An 18,609-nucleotide genomic window follows, 5' to 3' on the forward strand; every position below is an offset into this window, starting at 1 on the left:
GGGAGTCTAACGGAAATACCCAAGCGCAGTCCGGGGTCCGGTTCCTTTACATTATGTGCTTCACTTTAAATTTTTTCTATTTTCTCTTTTTCACCATCTACTTTTTTAGATGTGTGGGGAAAAAAACAAAACAATTATATCCATGACGGGCCCTTTTTTGATACAAGGATAGGTAAGAGAGGCTTCTGTAACCATCATTAGCCATTTAAAGCTCATTACATTCTTAAAAACTACAACAAAGTCAAGTATTACCATCTAAGGTTCTAAGAAGGACTAGGAAAACTCTTTGGATTGGTTTTTGGGATGTTCTAATATAGGTAAAAAAACAATTTCTTCAGACAGCCGATGGACTACACCTCCCCACCGATTGGTCTTAAGAAATGGACCGAGAGTTTCCCCCACCTTCTGGTTGACGCTCTCCTAAAACTACAACATTTATCTTGAGGCACAATGAAAACCACAATGTATAGTGAAATGATGCTTCGGCTCTTCCATCACTCCTAAATATCCCCACACCACCACCATGACCTTAGGGGCCTAAACAACTCTTCTTGCTGTCCGAATCGTGGACATTTAGATGTGGACTTGCTCTACGTCTTCTGGGCTTGACCCAGATTTTAATGTTTTTGGAACCTAGTGGAAATCCTAAAACTCAGACTGTGTCTTGTTTTTTTTTTTCGTTTTTTACAACTTGCAAAAGTAAAAGAATCTTCATCAACATTGTATTGATGTTCATGTCCTGACTGAGAGATTTCTCTTCACTTCTTTTTTGTCTGATGGGTGTCACAAGTGTAATGTCCTCTAGGTAAGCAAGATAGGTGTTATTGTTTTTCTTTAGACAGAGGCTGGGTAGCAGCCTGGGATGAGTCAGCCTGGGGGGTGAGGTAGAGCGAGTTCAACTCAGGACAGGCTGGGAGGCTGTACAGGTCAGTGCTTCTGGAGACCTCCCACCTTTCCAGAAACGTAGAGATCTTTCTGTAAGAGGGGCGGATGAGGGGAGGAGGCCCTAGATCTGCATGTTTGAGGGACCTTGGCCAGTCCCCAGGCAGGAGGCCGGGCATGGTGACAAAAGGCAACCCTTAAATGTGTCAGAGCCTGAGCAGCAGGAGAGTCTGGTGGAAGATGGACTGAGAGAGGGCTGGAGTGTGGAGCCTGGGAGGGGGCCCCCGGAGGGGGAGCCTACCTACAGGCTGGTTGCTGGACAGGAGGATCTCCACTGTTTCACTGTCTCTTAGGGAGGGCATTCTGTCCAGCAGGGAAGGAGCCAGCCCAGCGAAAGACGTGATGGCACTGATAGCTTCTTTCTAACTTCAGATCACGAGTTCAGACCAAGCCCAAGCTCACCCCTGGTCACAACGCTCCCAAGAGCTATAAATACAGGCTATTTCCCAGTGCTTTGTCAAGCAAACACAGCAGCAGAAGGGTACGGTGTAGAGGCGGGGCTTTTTCCTCAGAGAACAGGTGCAGGTGATCCCCCCTTCCACGTCACCCCTTGTCTCCACCCCCCACCTACCTCCATTGGCCCACCACCTACCCTCCTCCCAGTATGGCCCTTTCAGAGCAAAAGAGCCAGGAATGATTTTGAGGTGCTAAGTTATTTGTATGGAATGTGTTATTGATAGCAAGAAAAGCAATAAAATAAATCCCCTGCAACCATTAACAGTAGACCCCCATCAGCAACAATAGACCCCCCGCAACAAAACACCCCCCAGTATCAATAATATTCACTCAAAGAACAGTATATCTCCAAGGAGTCAGCAAAAATAGACCCCTCCGTCAACATTAGATCCTTCTCAGCAGCAACTACCCCCGCCCCGCAACAATAGATCCTCCATTGACAATAGATCTCCCATCAGCCAGCAACAACAGACGCTCCAGCACATCCCATCATCACATACACTCAGTGCTGGAGGTGCCCAAACCGCATCCACTGCATTCCTGCTAAAAAGATACCCAGCGTAGGGGAGCATTCCTTAGTATGGTGCCCCATGAATGGGTTCTGCCACTTGAATGGGCCAGGTAGCTCCTTCTCTTTGGCGTAGAAGAGAAATGACGTAAATGCACAATGGGAATAAATGCCGGACTCTCATTCTTCATAACCTGCCGACCTCTGACCTTTGAGCATCTACTCAGAAGTCCCACTCTTGAGCAAGGGCAGTGGTAGCATGTCAGGACTTTCCATCCCGATGAGCATCTGAAGCAGATATGAACATCAGATATCTGTTCTCCTTCCAGCACACAGATTTAATGGCAAAAGAACATCAGCAGCCGCTGCCGAGCCCATCATACTGTAGACAGGATTGTATTGTAGAGGTCGGGTAGACGGGCAGAGGCCATTCGGATGGCCTCACATCCCTTTTGTGCCTGCTGATGTTTCTCGGCTCCAACACAATAGGCTTTGTGACAACGGTACATCGAATGTCTCCAGACAGAAATGGAGTTCTTAACAAACCTGTAGATATCCCGCTGTGCCGTTCAGTAGAGAGAGCCCTACTTTCTGCTTTTATGTGTTCAGCTGAAAATCTGGTTAAATGTACAATAACGGCATAATCTGTGTGATTCCAACATTAGATCACGTTGGGGGACGCGGCAAAATGGGAAGATTTTTATGCTGTGATCATGAAAGTGGCATGTGCTGTCTTTTCAGGAGGAAAAGCTCGTCTCAACAGTAAAAAAGGAAAGATTTTGAATGATAGGATACGCTGAATACTTCACTATGAAGGTGTCTGATGTTTTATGTTGAGGAACATTGTACCATAGTAGTATCTGTGTGAAAACTGATGGAACTCTTCTGTAACATTTCTCTGATATCTAATGAAGCACCACCCCCGCAGGAGTTGCTGAAGGTTTGGGTCCCTCTATAGTCCTGCACAGCCAGACAACACGCATTTCTCACAGACTTGCATCCAGGAGTCCAAAATCAATCCTTGAGCTTGTTTTTTTTTATATATTTTATTAGATATCAACTTGGATGGGGAAAGGAGTATAACGGAACTGGACCACGACTGCACTCGGGTATTTCCGTTAGACTCCCGCTTCCCTGTCCGAACACAGATCCACGGACCCCACCGCTGGCCATACAGGACGAGGCAGCAACAGACGTGTCTTAAAACAGGAAATAGACAGCTTTATTTTAACATAGACACAAGATATATACACAGGGCGGGGAAATACACCCCGTAACAGGAAACACATCAGCAGGCCGTCCCATCAGGGGGAAGGGCTGCCGGAAACACCCCCCACCAAGCCAATGCACAAAGACATGCATCCCATAATAGTTTTCTCCCATACCAGACACAATAGAACAATGGGACCACGTGGCAGTAAACAATGAACAACCCCCCCACCCCACCTATACATGTCTACACAATATCAGGACATTTCACCCTGTACCCCTAACAGGCACAGGGTGACTTACACATAATAGGGATATGGGGAGCTGAGACAGGGGTCTCCCCACCTCTCCAAAAGGGGCTGTGTTCCATGGGCCCCCCACCCAAAGTGAGCTGTGTTCCATGGGCACCCCACCCAAAGTGAGCTGTGTTTCATGGGCCCCCCACCCAACGTGACTCCCGTCACAAAGAGTATATGAGATGCCCAATGGAACAGATGAGCTGGAACTATTTACAAGTCCACTGCAACACAGCCTCTGTTGTAGATCTAGCCAGCATCTCCCAATGTACCTCTCCAGACCCCAAATATTCCTCAGTCTGGCTGCCTGAAGGAAATGCCTGGACAGGGGATTTGGTTCTGCCACTTTAAAAGAAAGACAGCCCCAGCAGGTTTGCTAATCTGGTTTCCCACCTGATGGCTCCTTCCCCTATCTGGCCCAGTGGGTGTAGGTTCACTTACTTGTCCCTCTACTGTGTTGCTATTGATTCGGTGGCTGCTACCAGGCCTTCTAGCTGGGCTGCTCCTACTCTACTGCACAGGTGGTCCTCTCTAAGGGGGTTGGTGAAGGTGTCCAGCTCCCCCGCCTGTAGGTGAGCCCCTCTCCCATCTGGGCCCCGTCCCAAGCTCCTGAACTTCAGCCTACTTCTCCATCTTCCACCCAAACCCTCCAGCAGCTGAACAGGATCTCTCACTTTTAAGGGTTGTCCTGGCCCTTTGCCAAGCCTCCTGTTAGGGATTGGCCAGGATCCCTCAAGTGTACAAGCCAGCCATTCCTCAGATCTATCCACTGCTTCTAGTCCTTTCTCCAAAGTTCTAGAGCAGGGGTAAATTCCATAGAGGCTGACCTGCATAGCCACTCAGTTCTGACCCAAATGTAACCTCCCTCTGACTGTTGCACATGGGCTGCTGCTCAGCCCCTGTCTAACAATTAAAGCTAGAGCTCCCCCTACCTAACTAGGAGGGTGTTACACTAAAATTTTCAGCACATCAAAACCTCATACATGAGACCAAAGGAGCCCACGTAAAATGAGGACATTGTAATTACACTAAGAAGGCCATCCCAAAGTAGAAGGGGTCTGCTCTATACACACCTATCACCAACAGTGTGTGGACACCTGACCATCATTACTACCTAACTTTATGACGAACATTGTGAGGACATCTGACTATGACACCTACCTATATGGTCAACAGTATGTGGACACCTGACTCTCACACCTACATGTATGGCCAACATTATGTGGACCCCTGACCATTACACCTACCTATCTGGCCAACAGTATGTGAATACCTGACCATCATATCTACATATAAGGCCAACAGTATGTGGACACCTGACCCTCACACCTGCCTATATGGCCAACATTGTGTGGAGCCCTAATCATCACACCTAATTATGCTGCCAGCAGGATGTAGACATCTGACCATAACGCCTACCTATATGATCAACATTATGCAGACATCTGACCATCACACCTACCTATATGGCCAGTAGTATGTGGACCCCTGACCATCATACATTCCTATATGGTCAACATTATGTGAATATCTGAACATCACACCTACTTGTATGGTCAACAATATGTGGACACCTGACCATCACACTGACCTATCTGGCCAACAGCATGTGGACACCTGACCATCACAATTACCTAGATGACCAGCAGCATGTGGACCTCTGACCATTGCATCTACCTGGTATATGACAAAGAGTATGTAGACCTGACCATCACATCTACGTGGCCAAAAGAATGTGGACATGCCTCCAGATGATTGACTATGATAGATGGCTGTCTCCAGTGAAGGCTAATATTAATGCTTACACTGTATGGCACACAGTTTGTGGACACCGGACCATCACACCTACCTATACGGCCAACAGTATGTGGACATCTGACTATCACACCTACCTATACGGCCAACGGTATGTGGACATCTGACTATCACACCTACCTATACGGCCAACGGTATGTGGACATCTGACTATCACACCTACCTGTAAGGCCATTGGTATGTGGACACCTGACCATCCCACCTGTCTATATGGCCAACAGTATGTGGACACCTGACGATCACATCTACCTATATGACTAACATCATGTGGACCCCTAGCCATCAAATATGGCCAGCGATGTTACCTTCATCTTTTCCAGCCATGGAAGCCAATGTGCTGGTAACATTGGCAATTGCTAAGCATGCAGCACCTGGGGCTTCCCTAGGAACCTTTGACAGTGGGAAATCATATATAAAAGCGGTAGAAATACTGCCTCTACTTATATATGGTGCTTGGCTCCTACCAAATTTGGGGGGACGGGGGGAGGGGGAGACAGAAATTTCAGCATTCATCAGAACGTTCAAACAGCCAGCCTAGCTTCAAACCAAACTGGTGGCTCACCATTAGTGTTCAGATTTCAAGTTCTTGGTTTTTGCCGATTTGCTGGACTGTGAACCACACTGCCCGCCAATCCAACACAGGCCAATTCACACTTCAAATAAAAGTATAAAAAGTCAATAATTGTTGGTAAATGTTCAAGAAAACAACAAACAGAAATATTACAGTGAGAAGAAGCATTTCTGCCACATTTAATGCTGTTTGCAAAGTGTCAGCGCCGGCGCAGCGCCGGGAGGTGCTCTTTAACACCGTGTTTGTAGCCTGACAACAGAGAGGGAGAAAATTAAATGCAGAGGTAATGAAATTTCAGAAGACATTTCACCTGTTTAAATACGACTCAGACAGCTCAATCCTGAGGGACAGAAACTCATTTTGTTACTATCCGCCAATATTTCTTGTGAAAGTGCAATCACACCCACATAGGACGAGGCAGGAATGAATAGAATGTCATGAAATATCATATATAATTACACCTGCACCTGCAAAAACTCCAAAACACCCAACAGGCTGAAAATTCTCACATTCTCACACAGAGAATTGCTGCTTGAATTTCAGACGCCATTTTCTATGCGGCGCGGCTTACAGCTGAATGCCAGAAAATAGGAAAATACGCAGATAAAATACATATATTCCTTCATTATATGGTTCTGCCCCAAAACAGACTGAACATGTCCTGAAAGCTGACTTCCGGCCTCCCCTTCAGTCTTGGCAGGTGTACCGGCTCCTCCCCTTCAGTCTTGGCAGGTGTACCGGCTCCTCCCCTTCAGTCTTGGCAGGTGTACCGGCTCCTCCCCTTCAGTCTTGGCAGGTGTACCGGCTCCTCCCCTTCAGTCTTGGCAGGTGTACCGGCTCCTCCCCTTCAGTCTTGGCAGGTGTACCGGCTCCTCCCCTTCAGTCTTGGCAGGTGTACCGGCTCCTCCCCTTCAGTCTTGCACAGGTGTACCGACTCCTCCCCTTCAGTCTTGCACAGGTGTACCGGCTCCTCCCCTTCAGTCTTGGCAGGTGTACCGGCTCCTCCCCTTCAGTCTTGCACAGGTGTACCGGCTCCTCCCCTTCAGTCTTGCACAGGTGTACCGGCTCCTCCCCTTCAGTCTTGCACAGGTGTTGTACCGGCTCCTCCCCTTCAGTCTTGCACAGGTGTTGTACCAGCTCCTCCCCTTCAGTCTTGCACAGGTGTACCGGCTCCTCCCCTCAGTACAGACCTCCCCTTCCACGGTACAGACCAACCTCCCCAAAACATAACACACCTGTACAGACCCCTCAGTATAGACAACCCCCTCCTTAGAACAGATCCCTCAGTACAGACCCCTTCCCATATACAAACCCCCCTCCTCAGTACAGACTCTTCAGTACTTAGACAGTCACCCCTCCCCAGTACAGACCCCTCGGAACAGTTACCCCCCAGTACAGACCCCCCCTCCCCAGTACAGAATTCCAACTATGTCTCTACTGGGGGGGGTTGTACTGAAGAGGAGTTGACTGTCCTGAGGGGTCTGTACTGGGGAAGAGAATCTGTAGTAGGGGGTCATGGGGTCTGTACTGAGGACGGTGATCTGTACTGAGGGGTTTGTACTGGGGAGGGGTGCCTGTACTGGGGAGAGGTAACTGTCCTGAGGAGTTTGTACTGGGGAGGGGTGGCTGTACTGGGGAGGGGTGGCTGTACTGGGGAGGGGGTTTTGTACTGGGAAGGGAAATCTGTACTAGGGGGAATTTTCCTGAAAGGTCTGTACTTGTGAGGGGGGGGGGGATCTGCACTGGGGAGGGAAATCTGTTCTTGTGGGTGACTGCCCTGAGGGGTCTGTACAGGGGAGGGGTTACTGTCCTGAGGAGTCTGTACTGGGGAGGGGTTACTGTACATGGGGGGGGGGGGGATTCTTATTGGTGATGACTGTCCTGAGTAGTCTGTACTCGGAAGGGGAATCTGTGTTTGAGAGGATTGTCCTGAGAGGTCTCTACTGGGGATGGGAACTTTACTGGGGTGGCTGTTGTGAGGGGTCTGTACTGGGGAGGGGGTCTGTACTGGGGAGGGGGTCTGTACTGGGGAGGGGGTCTGTATTGGGGAGGGGGGTCTGTACTAGGGGGTAACTGTCCTGAGAGGTCTCTACTGTAGATGGGAACTTTACAGTGGTGGCTGTTGTGAGGGGTCTGTACTGGGGAGGGGGTCTGTACTGGGGAGGGGGTCTGTACTGGGGAGGGGGTCTGTATTGGGGAGGGGGGTCTGTACTAGGGGATAACTGTCCTGAGAGGTCTCTACTGTAGATGGGAACTTTACTGTGGTGGCTGTTGTGAGGGGTCTGTACTGGGGGAGGGGGTCTATATTTGGGTGGGGGGTCTGTACTAGGGGGTAACTGTCCTGAGGGGTCTGTACTGGGAAAGTGTGGCGGTACTTGGGATGGGTTTTTGTATTGGGGAGGGGAATCTTTACTGGTGATTACTGTCCTGAGTAGTCTGTACTGGGGAGGGGAATCTGTATTGGGGAGGATTGTCCTGAGAGGTCTCTACTGGGGATGGGAACTTTACTGGGGTTGCTGTCGTGAGGGGTCTGTACTGGGGAGGGGGTCTGTATTGGGGAGGGGGGTCTGTACTAGGGGGTAACTGTCCTGAGAGGTCTCTACTGCAGATGGGAACTTTACTGGGGTGGCTGTTGTGAGGGGTCTGTACTGGGGAGGGGGTCTATATCAGGGCGGGGGTCTGTACTAGGGGGTAGCTGTCCTGAGGGGTCTGTACTGGGGAGGGGTGGCTGTACTGAGAAGGGGAATCTGTACTGGGGATGACTGTTGGGGAGGATTGTCCTGAGAGGTCTCTACTGTAGATGGGAACTTTACTGGGGTGGCTGTCATGAGGGTCTGTACTGGGGAGGGGGTCTGTATTGGGGAGGGGGGTCTGTACTAGGGGTAACTGTCCTGAGGGGTCTGTACTGAGGATGGGGATCTGTACTGGGGAGGGGTGGCTGTCCTAAGAGGTTCTGTAAAATTTGGCCACAACCAAAATGTATTTCAGAACATTTTGGTGGTGTTGGTGGTGATGGGGGGGGGGGGGATTACCTGGGTGCCACATATCCTGAGTCCACTGCATAGACCCCATTGCACAGCAGTGCTGACCAACAGACCAGAGAAATGTGCGGATGAGAGATGTTTTCCTGTTTTCTGACCTGAAGAGATTCTTATGACTCTTCCCACCAAACTCAAACCAGGGGCGGACTGACAACTCATGGGGCTCCTGGGCAATAGGGGATCAAGGGGCCCCTGTGTCCTTGCCCAAACTCAAAAAAAGCCTATGAAGAAGGTACCAGGGGCATCTCATGGGGCCCCCTACTGACCGAGTGCCCGAGTTTTCAAATGGTCAGTCCGCCCCTGCCTCAGACCTTCTCCCTCCAACCTTGTTTTTCTGGATTCACCAGGTGACCAGACGGTGATGTGATGATGTCCTGAGTCTGTCCATCCGAATATTTGATTCTGCTCTTGTAGAGCCCACCTGCCCGAGCAGTGTCGTTATTTCCTATACATGGAACCCTCAGCTACAATGAAATGTTGGGTTGAGTCGCGGCCTCCCGGCGTCTTCTCTGCCCTTTAGTGTAAAGAAGGATTTCCGTGTTGGCGGTTCTGTCACTGCGACTCTATCATCCGAACACAAAGGTCAGACGTCATCCTGCTGCATCTTCTGAGCCAGAGAAATGTCCATGTATGCCCCACGACCTTGTCTGACATTTCTCCATCGTGCCGAGAAGTCTTCAATCCGGAGAAAAAGAACAGAATACAATTTACGTGTAATAAACGACGCCGATCTACACCCCGCGCCAATGTCGGATCCCATCGGCTGCGTTTGTTTACAGATATTCAACTTGCATTAAGAGGACTACTGATTATTGAGATAGAAAAGGATGGCGGACACCCCGGACCTCCTACATGAACCGCCTTTGTAAATGGAAGTGTGTGATGGAAGCTGCTGAGTATGTAAAGTCCTTGTTGTTGTTGTTGTTGTTGTTGTTGTTGTTGTTGTTGCTGTTATGCTAGTTAGATGGTTAGAGCAGCGAATGACTAACCAGCCGGGACATCCGATGTGCTACAGGAAAGCTTCATGGAAGTACATTGCATCCTACTGCCCCACCCCCGCACCTCCCCCACCCCCATTTGCACTTGACAGCAATGCCGAAATTTCAAATGATAGCTGTAGTTTCTAGCTTGTTGATAGTTGATGTGTATCATTGACTGCTGTCAAAAACATTGTTTATAAACATCGATCAGACGGGAGATGGAGAGATACAAAGTAACATTGTTTATAAACATCGATCAGACGGGAGATAGAGATACAAAGTAACATTGTTTATAAACATCGATCAGACGGGGGATAGAGAGATACAAAGTAACATTGTTTATAAACATCGATCAGACGGGAGATGGAGAGATACAAAGTAACATTGTTTATAAACATCGATCAGACGGGAGATGGAGAGATACAAAGTAACATTGTTTATAAACATCGATCAGACGGGAGATAGAGATACAAAGTAACATTGTTTATAAACATCGATCAGACGGGAGATAGAGATACAAAGTAACATTGTTTATAAACATCGATCAGACGGGAGATAGAGATACAAAGTAACATTGTTTATAAACATCGATCAGACGGGAGATAGAGATACAAAGTAACATTGTTTATAAACATCGATCAGACGGGAGATAGAGATACAAAGTAACATTGTTTATAAACATCGATCAGACGGGAGATGGAGAGATACAAAGTAACATTGTTTATAAACATCGATCAGACGGGAGATGGAGAGATACAAAGTAACATTGTTTATAAACATCGATCAGACGGGAGATGGAGAGATACAAAGTAACATTGTTTATAAACATCGATCAGACGGGATCTCCAGCAGAGCAGAGTATTTCAGGAGAGGAGAGGAAGGAGCGGAGTCCTCCAGCAGTGCAGAGTATTTCAGGAGAGGAGTTATAGAGGAAGGAGCGGAGTCCTCCAGCAGTGCAGAGTATTTCAGGAGAGGAGTTATAGAGGAAGGAGAGGAGTCCTCCAGCAGTGCAGAGTATTTCAGGAGAGGAGAGTTATAGAGGAAGGAGAGGAGTCCTCCAGCAGTGCAGAGTATTTCAGGAGAGGAGTTATAGAGGAAGGAGCGGAGTCCTCCAGCAGTGCAGAGTATTTCAGGAGAGGAGTTATAGAGGAAGGAGCGGAGTCCTCCAGCAGTGCAGAGTATTTCAGGAGAGGAGAGTTATAGAGGAAGGAGAGGAGTCCTCCAGCAGTGCAGAGTATTTCAGGAGAGGAGAGTTATAGAGGAAGGAGAGGAGTCCTCCAGCAGTGCAGAGTATTTCAGGAGAGGAGTTATAGAGGAAGGAGCGGAGTCCTCCAGCAGTGCAGAGTATTTCAGGAGAGGAGAGTTATAGAGGAAGGAGAGGAGTCCTCCAGCAGTGCAGAGTATTTCAGGAGAGGAGTTATAGAGGAAGGAGCGGAGTCCTCCAGCAGAGCAGAGTATTTCAGGAGAGGAGAGTTATAGAGGAAGGAGCGGAGTCCTCCAGCAGTGCAGAGTATTTCAGGAGAGGAGTTATAGAGGAAGGAGAGGAGTCCTCCAGCAGTGCAGAGTATTTCAGGAGAGGATAGTTATAGAGGAAGGAGCGGAGTCCTCCAGCAGTGCAGAGTATTTCAGGAGAGGAGTTATAGAGGAAGGAGCGGAGTCCTCCAGCAGTGCAGAGTATTTCAGGAGAGGAGTTATAGAGGAAGGAGAGGAGTCCTCCAGCAGAGCAGAGTATTTCAGGAGAGGAGTTATAGAGGAAGGAGCGGAGTCCTCCAGCAGCGCAGAGTATTTCAGGAGAGGAGTTATAGAGGAAGGAGAGGAGTCCTCCAGCAGAGCAGAGTATTTCAGGAGAGGAGAGTTATAGAGGAAGGAGAGGAGTCCTCCAGCAGCGCAGAGTATTTCAGGAGAGGAGTTATAGAGGAAGGAGAGGAGTCCTCCAGCAGTGCAGAGTATTTCAGGAGAGGAGTTATAGAGGAAGGAGAGGAGTCCTCCAGCAGTGCAGAGTATTTCAGGTGAGGAGTTATAGAGGAAGGAGCGGAGTCCTCCAGCAGCGCAGAGTATTTCAGGAGAGGAGTTATAGAGGAAGGAGAGGAGTCCTCCAGCAGTGCAGAGTATTTCAGGTGAGGAGTTATAGAGGAAGGAGAGGAGTCCTCCAGCAGAGCTGAGTATTTCAGGAGAGGAGTTATAGAGGAAGGAGCGGAGTCCTCCAGCAGTGCAGAGTATTTCAGGAGAGGAGTTATAGAGGAAGGAGAGGAGTCCTCCAGCAGAGCAGAGTATTTCAGGAGAGGAGTTATAGAGGAAGGAGAGGAGTCCTCCAGCAGTGCAGAGTATTTCAGGAGAGGAGTTATAGAGGAAGGAGCGGAGTCCTCCAGCAGTGCAGAGTATTTCAGGAGAGGAGAGTTATAGAGGAAGGAGAGGAGTCCTCCAGCAGAGCAGAGTATTTCAGGAGAGGAGTTATAGAGGAAGGAGAGGAGTCCTCCAGCAGAGCAGAGTATTTCAGGAGAGGAGAGTTATAGAGGAAGGAGAGGAGTCCTCCAGCAGAGCAGAGTATTTCAGGAGAGGAGTTATAGAGGAAGGAGCAGAGTCCTCCAGCAGCGCAGAGTATTTCAGGAGAGGAGAGTTATAGAGGAAGGAGCGGAGTCCTCCAGCAGCACAGAGTATTTCAGGAGAGGAGTTATAGAGGAAGGAGAGGAGTCCTCCAGCAGTGCAGAGTATTTCAGGAGAGGAGTTATAGAGGAAGGAGAGGAGTCCTCCAGCAGCGCAGAGTATTTCAGGAGAGGAGTTATAGAGGAAGGAGAGGAGTCCTCCAGCAGTGCAGAGTATTTCAGGAGAGGAGAGTTATAGAGGAAGGAGAGGAGTCCCCCAGCAGTGCAGAGTATTTCAGGAGAGGAGTTATAGAGGAAGGAGCGGAGTCCTCCAGCAGAGCAGAGTATTTCAGGAGAGGAGTTATAGAGGAAGGAGAGGAGTCCTCCAGCAGTGCAGAGTATTTCAGGAGAGGAGAGTTATAGAGGAAGGAGAGGAGTCCTCCAGCAGTGCAGAGTATTTCAGGAGAGGAGAGCTATAGAGGAAGGAGAGGAGTTCTCCAGCAGTGCAGAGTATTTCAGGAGAGGAGAGCTATAGAGGAAGGAGAGGAGTCCTCCAGCAGTGCAGAGTATTTCAGGAGAGGAGTTATAGAGGAAGGAGAGGAGTCCTCCAGCAGTGCAGAGTATTTCAGGAGAGGAGTTATAGAGGAAGGAGAGGAGTCCTCCAGCAGTGCAGAGTATTTCAGGAGAGGAGAGCTATAGAGGAAGGAGAGGAGTCCTCCAGCAGTGCAGAGTATTTCAGGAGAGGTATAGAGGAAGGAGCGGAGTCCTCCAGCAGCGCAGAGTATTTCAGGAGAGGAGTTATAGAGGAAGGAGCGGAGTCCTCCAGCAGTGCAGAGTATTTCAGGAGAGGAGTTATAGAGGAAGGAGCGGAGTCCTCCAGCAGTGCAGAGTATTTCAGGAGAGGAGAGTTATAGAGGAAGGAGAGGAGTCCTCCAGCAGTGCAGAGTATTTCAGGAGAGAAGAGTTATAGAGGATGAATAGTCGCTGATGTTTTGTTCCCTCATCTCTTCTATATCGCGGCATCTACTATGGCAGCACAACAGGACACAAATCAGAAAAACAATCGTTCTTAGTTTTATAAAATGAAGTAAATTAGTGAGCGATGGGATCTCCTCCTGTTGTTGCCGAATACCATAGAGAATAGAATGTGGACGGCATCTGACAGTCTCTCTGTTGGTATAGCCAAGTAGGTCAGTGACAACACAGAAGAACAGTTGGGTGACAGTTGTCACCTCATAACAGAAAGTGTCTAGACAAGAACCTTCATATCACCATCAACAGGGAAAGTGATGCAGAACTACGCCCCACACCCAGGGCGAGGATGTAGAACTATGACCCACCCCAGGGCGAGGATGTAGAACTATGACCCACCCCAGGGCGAGGATGTAGAACTATGCCCCACACCCAGGGCGAGGATGTAGAACTACGCCCCACACCCAGGGCGAGGATGTAGAACTGTGCCCCACACCCAGGGCGAGGATGTAGAACTGGGCCCCACACCCAGGGCGAGGATGTAGAACTGTGCCCCACACCCAGGGCGAGGATACAGAACTATGCCCCACACCCAGGGCGAGGATGCAGAACTAAGCCCCACACCCAGGGCGAGGATGCAGAACTAAGCCCCCTCCTGCCATGCTATAGAATGGGTGTACCACCTTGTGCCCATTCTTTGCCTCCTTTCTCCAACTGACCATGGTTAACATGGAGTGTGCCCTGCCCCAGCATGGAGTGTGCCCTGCCCCTGCATGGAGTGTGCCCTGCCCCAGCGTGGAGTGTGTCCTGCCCCAGCATGGAGTGTGTCCTTCCCCAGCATGGAGTGTGCCCTGCCCCAGCATGGAGTGTGCCCTGCCCCTGCATGGAGTGTGTCCTGCCCCAGCATGGAGTGTGTCCTGCCCCAGCATGGAGTGTGTCCTGCCCCAGCATGGAGTGTGTCCTGCCCCAGCATGGAGTGTGCCCTGCCCCAGCATGGAGTGTGCCCTGCCCCTGCATGGAGTGTGCCTTGCCCCAGCATGGAGTGTGCCCTGCCCCTGCATGGTCAGTCACTTGTGTTCTTTTTTTTGGAAGGCAGTTGCACATGCTCAGTGTGTTTTTATGTCACCTGTGGGGTGGAGAGGGGGTGTGTTGGAGCCGTGGTGAAGACATGATGGTTCCTAGCCACTGATCTGTATGTTGCATGTAGTGAGGGGGCGCCCTCCCCTACAGATGTACCCCAAGCGGCTGCCCCTCCTGTCCACCCCGTGTCATGGCTTTGGTCACATGTCATTTTTTTTCAGATTTTTTGAGCATTTATATAGGCAGTTTTGTGCATTTTGCAAGTTTCAAGTGATGGAAAGCTATTTACATGCATTTTCCAGGTGCTTCCATGGAAGCTCTACACGGGGAGCTCATGTGAGGAGCTTCAAGCAATGCTATTGGTGTGAATGGGCATCACTGTTTCTAATGGAAGACCTAGTGAAGAGCGTTGAAGTGCTTCCAGTCTCTCCAATGTGAAAGTTGCCTCAGGGCAGATTTACACCACACCATGCATATGGCACCACATAGCACATAGAACATGTGTGCTGCTATGCAGTGTGAACATGCTCTGCCATGCACTGCAAAGCGTTGTGACATGCGGCACTGCGATAGTAATAATGGCGCCTGTCTCATTTTATCACCAACACAGCACATTGGTGGGAACTGGCCGTGTACAAAGCAATCTTGGACAGGAGGAGGTCAATAACCCCATTGGTGTTCCAAATGGCAATGGTTCCCATTTGGGGGGGTGTGATAGGATTGGGGTGTTTCTAAGGATGGGCTGGAGTCAAACTATCCGATGAATGACATAAAGCTTTATTTCACTGAAAATATGCATTTCGTGGCTCGCAATCACCACTTCCTCAATGTAGGGTGACGCACAAAAGGTTTCTTGCTTCCTGGCTTTGGATTTCACCAGAACGTTCTTGCGTAATTGTTTCCTTTTTTTTCTGGTGAGCACTCTGAACCATACGTTGGGTCCTCATTCTGCCTCTTTGGCTTGACCTCCTGTAACGTCAAGGACCACCACTTCTTGTTCCCTGTACAAAGCAGGGCTATGTGACTTGACTCTGCATTGGGACTGTGTTGGGGAACATTTCCTAAAAGCTGTCCAATGGGACTGGTATGAATCCAGCCTTAAGCCCCTTTCACGTAATCTCTGTGTACAACGACAAAAGCAGGCAGTTGAGGCATTGTAACTCTCCTCAACCACCTGTCCATAATGACCGGGCAGCCCTAGACACGTTGGCCCAGCATAAAATACAAATCGGACATTGCCTGGGTGGCTGAAGGTCCTGCCTTCCACAACACTCCATAGAGATGAATGGGGCCATGCTAAAATTACAATGCCTCCACGTCCAATAGATGCTAACTGCAGGCTTGGAGCTGCTGACAAAGCAAACCCCCATGGTTGTCAGGTAATGATGCCTTCCAAAACACTCCATAGGGATGAATGGGACCATGCTAAAATTATGATGCCCCCACATCCAATGGATGCCAACTTTAGGCTTGCCATTGCTGACAAAGTGATCCATCATGGTTGGCAGGCCTTCCACAGCACTTCATATAGGTGACTTGGGCCATGCCAGAACTGTGATGTCACTGCATCCAATGAATATTAACTGCAGGCTGATAAAGGAATCCCCCATGGTTGGCAAGTGATACTGCCTTCCACAGCATTCTAAAGAGGTGAATGGAGCCATGCTGCAACCATGATGTCACCACACCCAATGGATACCAACCACAGGCTAGCCACTGCGTGCAAAGCAATCCCCCATGGTTAGCAGGTGATACTACCTTCCACAGCATTCTAAGGAGGTCAGTGGGGCCATGCTGCAACCTTGATTTCACTGCGTCCAATGGATGCCAACCATGGGCCAGACACTGATGACAAAGCAATCCCCCATGGTTAGCAGGTGATACTGCCTTCCACAGCATTTTAAAGAAGTCAATGGGGCCATGCTGCAACCATGATGTCACCACACTCAATGGATACCAACCACAGGCTAGCCACTGCTTGCAAAGCAATCCCCCATGGTTAGCAGGTGATACTGCCTTCCACAGCATTCTAAGGAGGTCAGTGGGGCCATGCTGCAACCTTGATTTCACTGCGTCCAATGGATGCCAACCATAGGCCAGACACTGATGACAAAGCAATCCCCTATGGTTAGCAAGTGATACTGCCTTCCACAGCATTCTAAAGAGGTCAATGAGGCCATGCTGCAACCATAATGTCACCACACCCAATGGATGCCAACCACAGGCTAGCCACTGCTTGCAAAGCAATCCACGTTGGATCACAAGTCATCAGCTAGGCCCGGGTCCAAGTGGCCATACTCACTTGTAGTATGCATCTATCCATATCAAGCCCCGAACTACATCACCGACCTAATATCCAAGTACCGCCCAGCACGCACACTCCGCTCCTCACAAGACCTCCTTCTCTCTAGTTCCCTGGTCTCCTCATCCCATGCCCGCCTCCAGGACTTCTCCAAGGTGTCACCCATCCTCTGGAACTCCCTGCCCCAACCCATCAGATTATCACCTACTCTCCTCTCCTTTAGGCGTACCCTGAAAACCCATCTCTTCAGGGAAGCCTACCCCACCCCCTGCTAACTTGCCGACCTCCTCCGCTCCTCCTACCACTCCATCCTCCACAGCTATCTCCTCCTGTGCCACCATCCCCTCCCTCCTAGATTGTGAGCTCCAAGGAGCAGGGCCCTCGATCCCCTCATGTATCACATTGTATTGGTATTGTTCTGTCACATGTTCTGTCCCCCTCTGTAATGTACAGCGCTGAGCCAACTATCGGCGCTTTATAAATACTGTATAATAATAATAATAATTAATAAAAGTCATCTGTCCAGGTTCTTCACTCTTAGTAGCCCAGAATCAACGTTCCTCATCTACCAATCACGCTATTAATAGCCTGCGTTCCACAATAGTCAGTGTTTCTAATAATAGATGTCACTGTCATTAAACACCAATTATGCCTTTCTAGGGGAAAAAAGAAAGATACAATTCGTGTCTTTCCACTATGTTCTCATGTTTGCAAAAGGTAATTATTTTTGCTCCTCAACCAAGTGTGAAACTCATTACATGACACATCTCAGTGCAAATTGGTTTTTGCCACCTGTTTTTAGAGTTCACTTTTGTTTTAAATGAGGTTTCTATTAAAGGGCGTTGGGTGCAGAAGAGGCGCCGTGAGCTTAGCGCGCTCTGTTGTCCGCCTGGTTCAAAAACATTTACAAAGCGTGAACGCCCGGAGCGGAACTCCGGGCAAAAACGCACGACTGGAATAAATGCAGCTCTGTATACATTGATACATTGGGAATTGTTGTTGTTCAAATGCTATCAGGGTCAGGTCTTTGCCTCGTGTAGTCCATGGACAGCAGAGCTCAGACTTGGTTCACACTTATGCTCTTGGTCCATTTTTGGATGCGTTTTGTATTGTGTTTTGAGGTTTTTACACGCGTGTTTTCCTGCATTTTTTCCCGCATTTTGCTTTTATTCAGCTTTTTTCTTTGTTAAAGTGTTAATTTTTTGGTTGCTGGGCAGAAAAAAAACACAAAACGTGGTAAAAATGCAGCAAAAATGCACTACGTGCGTTTCAGCAGCTTCTCCATTGAACTCTATTGTAGCTAAAATGTTGCTTTTTGCATTTAAAAAAAGTCCCTGACGAGGGGCAGGCTGACCATTTGGGCACTGCCTGAGGGCCCGGGGTCAGTAGGGGGCCCCATGAGATGCCCCTGGTACCTTTTTCATAGGCTTTTTTGAGTTTGGGCAAGGACACGGGCCCCATGATCCCCTATTGCCCGGGGGCCCCATGAGTTGTCAGTCCGCCCCTGTCCCCGACCCTTTCCAAAAACGCAGCGGTTCAAAAAAGCATAGACACGTGTCCCATAGGAAACCATGTTGTATGGACTTTAGTGCGGTTCTACAAAAAGCGCTAAAAAACGCATTGGTGTGAACGAGGGGGGAGAAGCTACTCAAGGAGACAATCAGCAAGGAAGATGCTGATAGGAGGAGGGATCATAGTGACGAAGGGGGAGCTCATCATTCTTCTGCTTCTCCTTTCCTGGCCAATCACAGGGACAAGGGAGGGACAAGACCCGTAAGTGTTACTTAGCGACATCGGAGAAAAATCAGGTCTCCGACTCTGACAGACAGGAATGTGCTGCGTGACAGAGCTGTTT

At 49.2% G+C, this 18,609-nt stretch overlaps 1 long non-coding RNA gene across 1 annotated transcript in view; it reads left to right on the forward strand.

The window, feature by feature from the left end:
* The window catches only part of LOC149435333 (uncharacterized), a 188,793-nt gene that overhangs the window by 41,730 nt on the left and 128,454 nt on the right, over positions 1 to 18,609 (forward strand). The gene's annotated exons all lie outside the window — the stretch shown is intronic.

Source organism: Staurois parvus, unplaced genomic scaffold (assembly GCF_062004578.1).
Source record: "Staurois parvus isolate SC_StPar_1 unplaced genomic scaffold, SC_StPar_1.0 ptg001536l, whole genome shotgun sequence".
Classification (NCBI taxonomy): domain Eukaryota; kingdom Metazoa; phylum Chordata; class Amphibia; order Anura; family Ranidae; genus Staurois; species Staurois parvus.